We start from the raw sequence: 14,837 nt of genomic DNA, 5'->3' as shown, positions 1-14,837 counted from the left end.
TGTGAAGATTACCCCACTTGCGACTAAACCACCATGCGGTTATGCCTCTAAGTCGTGTCTCGACACATGGGAGATATAGCCGCATTATGGGTGTTACAAATTGTTTTACATTCCACTACTATACTCTTAGAATTGCATGTGTAGGTTGATTACATGAATTGTGCTAAGTTGCTAAAATCTCCCAAGACTTAAAATTGGGAAAGGTTTAGATTTTTATTTGGTCAAGTAGTCTAATCACCACCCCCCTCTAGACATACTTTCGATCCTACAAGTGGTATCAGAGCTTTGGTCTCCATTTGCTTTAATTTCCATAGCTTTTGGTGATGATAGCCTTGGTTTCACCACCTAGGAGAGTATGGCATCTAGTGAGGGAAATTACCACTGTAGAGGTCCTTACTTTGATGGTACTAATTTTGCTAGTTGGAAGCATAAGATGAAAATGCATATTCTTGGGCATAACCCCGCCGTTTGGGCTATTGTGTGTATTGGCTTGCAAGGTGAATTCTTTGATGGGAGCGAACCAACCCGTGAAGCTATCATGGAAGAGTTGAATATGCTGCAATACAATGCTCAAGCTTGTGATATTCTCTTGAACGGATTGTGCCCCGAAGAATTCAACAAAACCAGCCGTATTAAGAATGCAAAGGAAATTTGGGATACTTTGATTGATATGCATGAAGGTACCGACTCCGTCAAGGAATCCAAATTGCATGTGCTTCAAAGTCAACTTGACAAGTTCAAAGTGAAGGATGGTGAAGGTGTCGCTGAAATGTCCTCTAGGCTTGCTCTCATCACAAATGAGATTGCCGGCTTAGGAAGTGAAGAGATGAATGATAGATTCATCATCAAGAAGATCCTAAGAGCCTTGGATGGAAAATATAATATTGTGTGCACACTGATCCAAATGATGCCCAATTACAAAGATCTCAAGCCAACAGAAGTCATTGGAAGAATTGTTGCTCATGAGATGTCACTCAAGGTTAAGGAAGAGATTCACAACAAGTCAAGTGGTGCTTACAAAGCCTCATGTGATGCTCCCACACCATCAAGTGAGAAACAAACCTTCAACGAAGAATCGAGCCTAATGGTGAAGAACTACAACAAGTTTTACAAGAGTAGAAGAAAGGAAAGAAGTTCCAAGTCAAGGTCCTATAATTACAAAAGATCTTCTAGTCGTGAGCGAAATTGCTATAATTGTGGAAGACCCAGACACTATTCCAATGAGTGTATGGCTCCCTATAAAAGAAGATAAGATTCTCCTAAAAGAACAAGTAGAAGAGAAGAATCACCACCAAGAGAGAGAAGGAGTAGAGATGACCATTATGAACGAACAACATCACGGAGAAGAAAGGATTCGGTAAGGAAGGACAAGCCATCAAAGAGCTACACAAAACAAAGACATCAAGCTCATGTTGGTGAATGGATATCCGGCTCCGACTCCGATGATCACTCCGAGAGAAGTTATCACTCCGACTCCGAATATACTCAAGATGAAGGTGTTGCGGGTCTAGCACTTGTGTCAACCAACTCCTACGACATATCTCACTCACCAAATGAAGGGATTGGAAGATGCTTCATGGCTAAAGTCCCAAAGGTATCAGACCCCGAGTATGTTGATTTCAATAGTGATGAAAATGATTTCCTAGGTGAGGATGATTTACTTGTTGACAACTCTAGTTATGAAAACTATGATGAACTTGCTATTAATCATACTAATCAAGATAAAACGAATGACAATGATAAGAAGGAGATTGAGCATCTAACTAAAGGACTAAACACTCTTAAGTTAGCTCATGAAACTACCTTGGAAAATCATCGAGAACTGTTAAAGACTCATGAGAAGCTACGTTTTGAAAAGCTCTACCTTGAGCAAGAGCATGAGTTCTTAAAAGCAATCAATGATGATCTTCGCAAGAAAAGTTCTTCTTACATTGCCAAGCATTTACTGTTGTCTACTTACATGCCACAAGTTAAATCTAGCAACAAGGACAAGAAAGATTCTTCTTCTAGTAGTAACAACAATCATGCTAAATCCAATGGTGTTGCTTCTAGTAGTTCTCTTGATTCCACTAATGATTCCCTTAGCCAAGTTACACTTGAGCAAGAAAATTGCTTATTGAAGGGAATTATAGAGAAAGGTGTTTACAAGAGCCTTGGCGGAAGTAAGCAATTTGAGGAAATTGTACGTAAGCAAGGAAGACACCAGAAGAATCAAGGTCTTGGTTTTGAACGAAAGTTCAATGCCAATGGAGTTGAGTGGGAAGAAGATCAATACCCCAAGACGAAGTTTGTTGCTCAACGAGAGAAGTATGATCCTACTTCTTTCCAAGGAACACAAGCTCAAGATGATCTTCCACCACAAGACCACAAACTAAAAGGCAAGGACAAGCTTCAAGAGGAGATTGATGCATTTGAAGAAGCACCTAAGGCCTTGGTCAAGTGGGTTCCCAAGACTACATCAAGTTCCACTTCATAAAGTACAACTACAACTCCAAGGATTCCCATCAAGATGGTGTGGATCCCTAAGAAGAACTAGAAAGTTCTTGAGGGTGACTCCGCCAACATACTTCACTCTTATCATCTCGGCAAGCACAAATGCAAACAACTTCCATATCTTGCACTAGTTCAAGGAGTCACAAACCCTCTTGTTGGTAGGACAAGGGACAAGGTAACCTGATGCTTTCATGGACATCATCCTATGTGAATATCACTCTATGTCTATGGATATCCCTGTTTGTTCCTTGTGGGACTAATCCGTGTAGGTATTGAAAGTGCAACTCACTCCAAAGGATTGCTCCGAATGATATACATCAACATTGAGCATCTACATCTTCAACACCTACATGAAGTCATCATCGACAAAACCCAAGGTTAGTTCATCCGTCTTAGGGGGATATCACATCTAGGGGGGGCTTTACTCTAATCAATTGAGCTAAAGCAACTCTAATGATGTGAGCACAACAATGCTTTATGTAAAAGTGGCAACCCCACTTGTGCTTAAACGATGAGTATGACCTATGATCAAATGTTCTCATTTGACTCCTAAGTCAATATACACATATATAGATGACCTAGTCATCCCAAAATTGGTTGATAGATGCTAGAGTGATTGTGCATGCTCTGTCACATATTTCATTTGTCATTTTATTGTGTGAGCATGTTGATTGCATATTTCTCTCATTCGAGGACATCCATTTGTTGCTTTGATTGGTTGCCTTTTCTCTTTTGCCAAATGGATGGACAAGAATGCCTAAGAACTCCCTCTAGCTATCTATGATTTTCTCATCTCAAACTCTACTCATGTTACATCACAAAGTTTGATCAAGTTAGATTCAAAACACTTTGTGTGAGGAGCACTTGGAGTCCCCGATTCGTCATAGACTTAAACTTCCAAAACCTATTTGTCCATTTCGGTATGACCGAGTCATCCATTTCGGTCACACCGAGAACACTAAGTTGATCTAGGTTTTCAATCTCGATGCAATCGATTAGAAGTTTTCGGTCACACCGAGTTGCAGCAACCGCTTGCGATTCTGCATCTTGGTGCCACCGAGTTGTTCCACTTAGTCACACCGATAGGGTCGGGATATATAAACCCACGGGTGATATTTTGGAAATTTCTTCTAAACCTCTCAGCCCGCGCGTATCCTTCTCTCCCGCCTCGGGTCTCCGGATCGTCCTCTCACCGCCAGCGACCTCCTGCCGCTGGTTTCCATCGCTTTCAACGGATTTCTGCCCCTCCGTTGCCGATGTACCGAACTCCACCGAATTAGGGTATGAGTTTGATCCTTTGTGTTATTCCTTTAACTTCGATTCGTAGCACATTACTTTGCCATGATCATGACCATGTGTCCAATCAATCTATCCACTGAAAACATCCTTTAGATTAGATTCGATTTGGAAATTTAGGGTTAGGTCTCCGCCGAACTCATCTCGGAACGATCGAATTGTAGAAATCGGTCTCATCGATTTGGCTTAGGCCATTGCAGTTGCACTTTCGGTCTGACCGAAAACTGCAAATCTGTATGACCGAGTTCGATTCTTTGTGAAACACTAGCAGTCTCGGTGCCACCGAACTATGACTCGGTCTGATCGAGTTGACTAGTTTAGGTTCCAAAAGGTGCTTCGGTATCATCGAGTTTACAAATGGGTAGCTCCGAAATACTTTCTGTGAAGAACTAAAACTAAGTTTTAAGTCATCCCTGTTGCAAAAACTCTGCACTTTGTGATGCTCATCCACTCTACCTCATCTATATCTATTCATAGGGTCTGCTGTCAGTAAGTTTGCAGAGATGTCTGACCAGAGCGACAGCCAAAACAAGTTAGAGGAACAGGTGCAATTGAGTGAGGGCACTAGTCCCTCTAGCACTTCTGATGATGGCAATAGGAGGACGCCAAGCAACTTGCCCAAGGCAGCCACCAGGTCAAGGAAGAAGAAAATCTTAGATTCTGAAGATGAGGACTATGTGGATGTTGAGGAGGAAGTCAGCTCCAAGAAGAATGTACTGAAGAAGGAATATGGCATAGCTGCATCAACTAAGTCTGGCTTTCACAAGAAGGCCCCTGCCAAGAGGGTGCTAACCTTAAAGGTGAGATCCTCAACTACTGAAACCTCCAAGCCAACTGAATAGGTTGTTGGAGAAGGAAAGAAGAGGAAATAAAGGGTCAAGAAGACCACTACCAGAGTGCTAGGTAGATCCTCCATTATGAGAGATCCAGAAGAAGAGGAGGAGGAAGAGGATGCTGCACCAGCTCCCAATTCTCAAAAGCTTATGGGAGACGCAATTAAGTCAGGGGCTACTCAATCTAAGCCCAAATCTGCTCCCCGGTCTGCTGCTCAGAAACCCCCAAAACCCAAGAGGAACACTAGGAGTATACCTGCTGAGGAGAAGAACAAGGATCCAGTGCCTGAAGCTGAAGAAGAGGAAGATGATTTTCATGTCTTGAGGAAGTTGAAGCCCAAAATTCTTGACCACAATGATACTCATCCAGTCGCTGAGGACATGCACATCAGGAAAGATGCAGGACTAACATTGTGGAGACAGTCTGATCCCTATGCTATTAGGAGGAGGACTGCAGTTGACTACAGGTTCCATACAAAGGAACAACAAGACTTCTATGAGACAATTTGGCTTGACAAGGATCCCATTGTATGTCACATGAAATGGGTCGATTGGGAATACATCTAGTAAAATGAGGATCACTTCCCAGGAGTATATGACTTCTTTAGGGCATGTGGAGTAGATGAGTTTGTTGGACAAAATCTCACTAAATGGAATGATGAGCTGATCATGGAGTTTTACTCCACTGCCCACTTCTATCAAGATGGAAGGATAATATGGATGTCTGAAGGTACTAGGTACCAGTCAACATTTGAATAGTGGGCCAAGCTAATCAATGCCCCCGAAGAACATGAAGATGACTTGGATGTGTATGCCACCAAGAAGAAAGACCACAACTCCATGGCAAACATGTACAAAGAGATCCCTGATAAGGCTTTGGAAACACATAAGCTTGGATCTATACACTTCTTATTGTCTGGTCTGCCTACTATTAACTGGATCTTAAGGCACACATTGCTACCCAAGTCAGGAGATCACAAGATGATCAAAGGACACTCCATCAACATGTTGCAAATCTTTGATATTCCTCATAAGTTCAAAGTTATGAGTTTGATTGTAGAAACGGTCAAGAGGACTGCTGCTGATCAAAAGAGAAGTTGTGGGTATACTCCACATATTGAGGACCTCATCAATTCTAAGATGGGCACATGAATTTATTTGCTGGACAAGGAGCATCTACCCTTACATCCTGAGTTTGAAGACAACACTGTTGTCATAAATGAGGAGGCACCATCATCAGCTCAACTCCAGGAGAAGAGAGCCAAGGCAAAGTCTGAGGAAGCTGCGAAGATGCCCACTATTGAAGAGGCATCTCAAGTTTTCCTAAAGAGCAAGCAAGATAAACTAGGCTATATGATTCAAGCTACACTGAGGATTGAGAAGGGCTTGGCCACCCGGACTTAGAATCAGGAGAGCTTGGAGAGGATTGTGGAGACAAAATTCTATGATCTTAACCTGAAGCTGACTGAGATTCAGACTGCAGTTGAGCAACTTTAGGAGGAAGCAGAGGATAGGAGAGGAAAGGCAACTACTGATGCTTTTCAGCATGTGCCACGAGGTCCAAGGTCTGCTGCAGTGCCAGTTTCAGATGCTAGAGCTACAATGTCAGCACCAGCAGCTACAGCTCCAGTGCCACCTCCAGCACCCACTTCACCTCCACCAACTCCAACTACATCATCGGAAGCCTTCGTCCTTGGAGTTCTCTCTACACCACATCTCCAAGACCAATCCTGAGAGACATATAGCACTATGCATTTTTAAACTTTTTGGTAACTTGTTGCCAAAGGGGGTGAAATATGTATAGATCATAGGCTTCGAGAGAGAGTGTCTTGCTTTTTATCTCTCTTGCTTTTTGTTGAACTTCTTGTTTTTGTGTGAGATACTTTATGTCCTTATGTCCTTGTGAGATACTTATGTGATCATATGGTTGATCATTTGCTACCTTAATGCTTGTTGAATGATACTATCTTTTATATCTCATATATGATCATTCACTTGCTTGGTGATGAGTGCATGCTTTTAATTTCTATTATTTTGAGCGCTCCACCAAGATGTATGTGACACGGAAGAGTAACCCATGAAACTAATCGATTGTGCATTTGCATTCAAAAGCAAATTCTAAATAATGCAAAAATTTAGGGGGAGCTCTTGCTTATCACATACTTCTCAAAGCGACGATGTATTTCAATCTTATTATCATTTGTCGAAGTTTGATCTATATGTTGTCATCAATTAACAAAAAGGGGGAGATTGAAAGTGCAACTATCCCTGGGTGGTTTTGGTAATTCCTAACAACATATAGCTCATTGAGCTAATGCTATTTGAAGATAAATATTTCAGGAAAGCTTAATGATTGGCATGGCATGGATTAGAAAGTGGACCCCTCAAAATGCTAAGGACAAAAGATTGGCTCAAGCTCAAAGCACAAGACTCTACCTTTTACTTTTAGTGATCCAAGATCACATTGAGTCCATAGGAAAAGCCAATACTATTAAAAGGGGGTGAGGTGTTGCTTAATGAGTTACTTGCTCAAAATGCTTAGTGATATCCTCCAAAAAACCCCAACTACTTTCTCACATCCACATATGTCCCAAACCAAAAGTCAAACTCAGCCCCACCAAAATCTTCTATCCGGTGCCACCGAGTTCACTTTACATAGCCACTGCCAGAAACCCTAGTCACTTCAGTCTCACCGATAGGGATCTCGGTCTCACCGAGATGGGATTGCAAACTATCTATTTCCCTTCGTAACGTTTCGGTCTAACCGAAATGAGTGATCGGTCCCACCGAGATTGCAATACAAACTCTCTGTTTCCCCTTCGTAACGTTTTGGTCTAACCGAGATGAGCGAATCGGTCCCACCGAGTTTGCCTGACCAACTCTCTGTTTGTCTATTACCAAAATCGGTCCCACCGAGTTTGTGTAATCGGTCACACCGAGATTACGTTATGCCCTAACCCTAATGGAATCAGTCCGACCGAGTAGACATGTCGGTCCCACCAAAATGCCTAACGGTCACATATGAACCAAATCGGTCTGACCGAGTTTTATGATTCGGTCCCACCGAGTTTGGTGATTTGTTTCTAACGGTTAGATTTTGTGCCGAGGCTATATATACCCATCCACCCACTCTTCATTCATAGAGAGAGCCATCAAAATATGCCTACACTTCCAACATACATTTTCTGAGAGAGAACCAGCTACACTTGTGTTGAGGTCAAGATATTCCATTCCAACCACATAAATCTTGATCTCTAGCCTTTCCCAAGTTGCTTTCCACTCAAATCAAATTTCTACCAAATCCAATCCTATGAGAGAGAGCTGAGTGTTGGGGAGACTATCATTTGAAGCACAAGAGCAAGAAGTTCATCATCAACACACCATCTATTACCTTTTGGAGGGTGGTGTCTCCTAGATTGGTTAGGTGTCACTTGGGAGCCTCCTCAAGATTGTGTACTTGAACAAGGGAGTTCGTACGGGCAAGGAGATCACCTACTTCATGAAGATCTACCCTAGTGAGGCAAGTCCTTCATGGGCGATCGCCATGGTGGGATAGACAAGGTTGCTTTTTCGTGGACCCTTCATGGGTGGAGCCCTCCGTGGACTCGCGCAACAGTTACCCTTCATGGGTTGAAGTCTCCATCAACGTGGATGTATGATAGCACCAGCTATCGGAACCACGTAAAAATCTTTGTGTCTGCATTGTGTTTGTTCCCTCCAAACTCCTCCCATTACCTTCATATGCAATTGTTTTACATTCTGCTGCTATACTCTTAGAATTGCATGTGTAGGTTGATTACTTGAATTGTGCTAAGTTGCTAAAATCTGCCAAGACTTAAAATTGGGAAAAGGTTAGATTTTTATTTGGTCAAGTAGTCTAATCACCCCCTATAGACATACATTCGATCCTACAGATAGCCTGTAGTGAGCCAAATTCTTCTACCAGAACCACAGTCTGTCAAGTTTGCAAATATTGTCATCGTACCCCTTCATGATGGCCCCGACAAGAGATAATCAAATATTTGGAACGAATCTCATACTCCAGAAGGTGGAGAGAGATAAGATGATTCAGAAACTTCTGCGATGGGTGAGAATCTGTCAGGAAACGGTTAAGCCTAAACTCACAATTTGGAACCAAAGGACCTGCATTCAGTGAAGAAACCCAATGTAAGGAGTCATAGCTTGGGTGTTCACCAGGAAAATGTGGCCACAACTTCATGAAAGGTTGTCAGTGTTGGATGACGCACCCATTAGAAATCACTCTCGGATTTGTGAGACAGACACATATTTCAGTCATAGAATCTCAAATAAGTCAGCGGATATGAAAATAATTGGATCCAGTATAAGCATGAACAAGCGAGGTAAGATCTGTCAGAATTTGGATACAGTGAATAAGACCACCCAAAGCCGGTCAGATAAAAAAATTTAGTGGGAACAACAATAAAGGAAAAAGGAGACCCGAGTTGGAAACGGTTTCCTTAAGTCATTATATTCATACATGTTCCCTGAGCAACCAAATCTCGAGGACGATATTTCTTCAAGGGGGTAAGGTTTGTAACAGCCTGATTTTTGGCCCTTTCTTTTTCTTTTGATTTTCTGAGGTTTTTTCCTGGACTTTCTTTTTCCGTGGCTTTATGGTCTGGAAACTGAAGAAGCTGAACACTTCTTTGCTTCTAGAGTGGCTTGTCATACCCAAATCCTTCCCTAGACCTTTCCATTTTCATCCTAGCTCAAATCCCAATATTCTTTTTATTGGGGGTATTCCTTATTTATTAAAGGAATAACTCAATTTGCCTTAGGTTGTGAAGCAACCTATATTTCCATCACTCCTAAAATTCCCAAATAATTCTCATAAATTGTTTTGGTCATATCTTTCTCAAATATGGCAAAATATTTCATTGGCCATGTTTCCCATCATCCTCAAATAATTCTTTTCCTATTATGTCCTAAATGGCAGATTGTGAAGCAAGTGCCATTTATCTTTGCCCAATTGACTCCAAATTTCTTGGACATATTTTCATGTCCAAACAATTGCCTTATGACAAATTTCAACTTAATTTGCCTAGTAAATATTCCTTAGAAAATTTTCAAAGTTCATGTCTGAGGGAATTGGTTGTGAATGAAGTACTAGCTAGGTTAATCCAATTGAGTTGAATTTTTGCATGGTATTTCATATCATCAAATAAAAGCTCTCCTCAAGATTTAAGCTCATGCAATGCATCCATGTGAGTATATTTCATATTGCTCCATTATGGCTCCATTATGGCTGCAAATTTTCCTAGGCCTTATCCTATCTATATAACCTAGCTCCCCAAAATTTGGGCTCATTTCATATAGCCATTTTCCCTCAGCAAATTTCTCAAGTTCCTGTTTAGAGAGGACCATTATGAAGGAAGTACCACTTTCGCTTGTCCAAATGGTCTGAAATTTTTATGTCACCCTCATATGCCCAAATCACCCTGACCTGCCAAATTTTAGATCAAATTGACACTCCATGTGAGTGCATCATCATGATCAAGTTTCTAGACCTAATCTGAGGTTACCAAGCAACCCCGTTATTTTGTGATCCATTTCCCTCAAAATTCACAGGATCATAGTCCTTCCTTATCTAAACACACCAGACAACACCATTTGACCTAATCAAGTTCTTGTTGATCAGCAGTTCATGTCCAAGTTTGATGCAGCAAACTTGCAGCGATGTCACACTCCTCTCCTTGGCTCCTTTTGTCGATCCACCAACTCCATCGGCCTCTATTACCCAGGGACTAGACACTTGACAACTCCTCACAGCCTCCCTTGTCCTCTTCGTGCCAGTACTAGTGGTGACCATCGTTATGGCATGCTATGGCCGCGTCCAGAGCATCGTTTGCTTCGGGCCCCTCCTCCTCTCATCGTCTTCGCGCGCGTGAGCGTGTCTAACTGCTAGCACGCGTCGTCGCCATCCTCCTAGAGCCATTTCCCCCTCTATTTGCTTCCCGGCGAACCGTCCCGTCGAGAAACAGAGCGCACCCGTGACCACGTCGTCTTCCGCAGACATGTCCTCTTCCTTCTCGTGTCCCCGAGCTTTGCCTCGTCTTCGTGAGCTTTGCCAGTCATCCATTCCCTCCTTCGTCGCCTTGCCACCCCTCCCCGTGATCCTTGTCCATGCGTGCCCGTCATCGAAGCGCAGACACGTAGCCGCGCGCGTGCCACCTCACCCCCTCGCTGCCCCGGCTATATAAGCCCACCCCGAGGTGACCCGACCTCACCACTGGCCTTCCCACACCCATATGGTCCCGCCTAGACACTATCCCGAGCTCGAGGAGCTCCCGTTGCCCTCCATGGCCGCCATAGCCGCCGCAGTCCTCGCTCAAATTCGAGCAACCCCGAGCTCATCCACTCCTCCTTCCACCACCAGATGACTCCACCACCCCTTTAGAGCCACACCAGCACCCCTCCCTCTCCTCATATGGCCTATGGCCGCGATGCCCATCGCCGCCCAACGTGCCCTGCCGCCGCGGTCGATGCTTCTCTCATTCCAGCTCTCCCCGGTACCCCCAAGCTGCATGGATGGGTGCGGCTCCTTCCCCTCATCTCGTCGGTGGCCAGAGCCTCGCCGGAGGTGGCCTGTGCCGGTGGGGGTCGCCGGCGCACACACAGCCTCACCCTCTATCTCCTCCCCGTCGCTAGCTAGAAGAAGGCAGGAGGGAGAGGGAAAGAGTCAACATGGGCCCCGTCCGTCAGTGACCCAGCAGCACGACCACGCCTCTCGCTGACGTGGATAAGTGCAAGCACATTTGCACGAATGCGTTTTCCCTTTCTGAAGGCGTACTTCCTTGCATCTTGGGCGAGGAATGCACTTTCCTCTCTGGAAAGCGTATTTTCTCAAAACTGCTTCTGCCTTATCCACTCAGGGACTTGTTTGTAATGATATTTTTGCAGAAAAGTCCCTGATCTTCATCACTTCACAACTTTTTACTCGTAAGTCCAAATGAGCTGAATCCAACACCCAGTTCTTCGTCTCGTCGAGCCCGAACTTTTAGTACCATTTTCACTATGGTTTGACATATTGGAAATGACCATTTTAAACTTGCCCCTAATAAGCCCCTCCAAGAGACTACCCTTTCTGGCGATTCTTTCCAAGTTCGTTCTGTACTTCTCCCCGGAGCCTTCTTCATCCCCAGGCAAGACACAACCACCATTTTCATGATAGCCATGCAAAAGTATTGGTTTTAAACTTGAATCTTTAATAACTGCTTGATTGCTTTGCTGCTGCTGTCGTTATTTTGGTTATGCTTACAAATCGGTGTTTACCGTCATGATATGTTTTCTTGCACTATGTTATTATGTTCTTCATGGTAGTATTACTTTAATATTGGCAATTTTTGGTAGTTGTACATGTTGGTGATGGTCTTCGGTGCGTGACTATCGTCTGTTCCAAGTATCGTTGTTATGCATGTTCCTTTGCATCCAGTTGATGAAATACTTACATGGTAGTTTTATCGTTATGTTATTGCATGGTATTTATTGTTGATGCTAGTGGTCATGTTATGCTATGGGTAGTGTTCTAGTTGTGATATCCATGCTCGTCAGTATGCCATGCTCATCTGCATAAATGGTTAAATGTTGTTGTTATGCTCGTTGATTGGGATGCACCCCCATGTTTATGTTAATATCATGTTCATGCATTGTAGTTGCATCATGATATTCTTTTTATCATGACTCAGCATATTGGATTCAAGTTTAACCGGATTAAATTCAACTTGAACAACTGTTGGCTGAGTCATGGTGCCACCATATCGAGCTGACCAGTGCAACCATGCTTACCTCATGGTGGGGTCCTAACTGGGTCTATTGACATGCCTCTCGCCGGTGCCTCCCGCAAGGGAAGGTTATGCGCGGGCCCTACCTTGGCCAGGGAGGACGCATAAGCCTTGTGTTCCCATTATTTTGTAAGGATGCTTGTCCCTGTTTGGGACTGTTTTGCCATGACGGGGGCTGTTGGTGCCTTTGGTAGGCACGGGGCCACCCACGACTTAGCCCAAAGTGGAGTTGGTCGGAGTGGCCGGTAGAGTGTCATGGCAGTAGGATGGTTTTGTCAGAACGCCATTGGTCCACCCGAATGGGAGTGCGAGGCCATGGGTTCCGTGGTGTGGGTACAGTGTGCTAACCTCTGCAGAGTGTGTGTGTGTTAAATCTACCGATAGCCGTGCCGATGGGTATGGCCCAGTTTGTGTCGGTCACACTATGGGTCAACAGTAATAATAATAGTTTTCTAAATGACAACCCTGGTTCGCTGATGAAAGAAACCGGTTGATATTTACGTGATCGCGAGAGGATCACTTTGGTATCGTGAATACCGACTTGTTGGATATTTGTTATGTTATGCAAGAGTTAAGGGTAAAGATCAAGCTCCTTGTGGTCATAAATGATTACTATGGTATTGTTAATGTCAAGCTTGATTGGATCCTGAGATGATCGTGTGATGTCCGTGATGGTAAGTGATGCATGTGATGGTTACGATGTAACCCGAGCAGAGTAAATCGGTGCATGATAGTTTCACCATGTTGCATGCTAGTCTTCTCATGTCCATATGTTAGTACGATGCTCGCATTGTTCTAGCTGTATCATGTTGTACATGCCATGTTGTTCTGATAGTATCGTGTTCATCATTGCCTAATAATATATAATTTCCATGCTATTGCTTGTCTTGATTGCTTTGGTTGCTGCGAGCTTGCAAGTACATTCAATGTACTAACCTGGCGTGTCATGCCAGTTTGCAGGTCATGCCATATTTGATTGCTTGTTTGTCGTGGATTCCTTGTTTGCGAGCGAGGATAAGTGTTCCAGCCAGACTCCCTGCGGAGTGGAGTTCACCACCGCCGACGTTGTTCTGCTGACATGAGTTATTTCGCTACATCGAGTTGTTTTGCTGCTTTCATGGAGCAACTCTGGCAGGTGCAGTGTCGCCCTGCCGATGTAATCCCCTTGTACCCATATAGATTGTAATAAAGAGCTGAGTTGTTCTATGCTAAGCTATGCCGTATTCCAGAAGACTTCTCCTTGATCTTTGGGCTGGAATATGGGGCATTCTGGTTTCTCTGAGCCGCGGTGCCACATTGACATCTAATGGTCTAATGCTGGTAGAGTCGATTGTTGACTAAGTTTCTATTTTTGAGAAGCCTTGTGTACGCATGAAGTTAGTAGGCCCACAAGTCAACCTCCAAATCAATGGCAGACAACATATAGCCCATTTGCTATTTTTTTATAATTTGCAGTCCGTTTGCTCACTCTTAAGTAATTTATTACATCCCATTTTCTGCCCAGGACCACAGTCAAAAAGTTCAATCTTATTTTGCATATTTCGGTGGAGTCCGAACTGTTGTAACCCCAAAATGATAAACATTTTTTAAGAACTTATTGATTTGCCAAAAACTCGTTTTGTTTTTCTAAGGAAATAAGACGTGGGACAATTGAGTTTGTTTAAGGGAAAACCAGTGGTAAAAAAATCAGCGTTCGGAGGGAAAACAACAACAAAAATAAGGATGTAAATATGAAAACAGGAACTTTATGTCTTTTCAATATAATGATACATGTATATGAACTAGTAAAACTATAGGTAGAGATTATAAAACAGAAGTAGGACATGGCGTTTCAAGAGGACAATAGAACTGGGCCGTGTGTTTGATTCAGTAAAAAAAACTATCTGCAGATGTTGTAGGACAAAATATAACTAACGCTGGCGGGCCAGAGGCCAGTAGATACCTGCTGGATCTTTGTGCCTCGTTGTCATCATGGGATGGTCCTATGAAATACAAAACCAAGCCTGGGCAGTCTATAGCCAAGTTGAAACTTGCTCGACCTGAAAAAAACAACACACCTGCTTAATAAACGAGAGAATTCTGTAAGTACAGACTAATAACTAGAATGCAACAGTGTGTTGTCTTTTCATCATGATAATGCACTTGTTTCGAAAAATTTGGAGAACCGGGAATTCGAACGGCAGGTGCTTATGCTACCCATCAAATAAAAATCTGGTGCCTGAAAATTCATTTCGAAACAAATGATTCAGCTTTATATCCACGTTGACACTCGGCATGATGGTTGGAAGCAAATCCAAGTTCATACGGAAAGATCGTTAACAACAATACCAAATTGTGGACGACAAGGTAGTACAAGTACCAATACCAAACTTACTTATAATGTTTTTACTCCTGGCCCTAGTGTTCGTCTGGT

The sequence above is a fragment of the Triticum aestivum genome, chromosome 4A, assembly GCF_018294505.1.
Source record: "Triticum aestivum cultivar Chinese Spring chromosome 4A, IWGSC CS RefSeq v2.1, whole genome shotgun sequence".
Taxonomy (NCBI): domain Eukaryota; kingdom Viridiplantae; phylum Streptophyta; class Magnoliopsida; order Poales; family Poaceae; genus Triticum; species Triticum aestivum.
The sequence above is the reverse complement of the archived record's forward strand: the minus strand, read 5'-3'. Positions refer to the sequence as shown.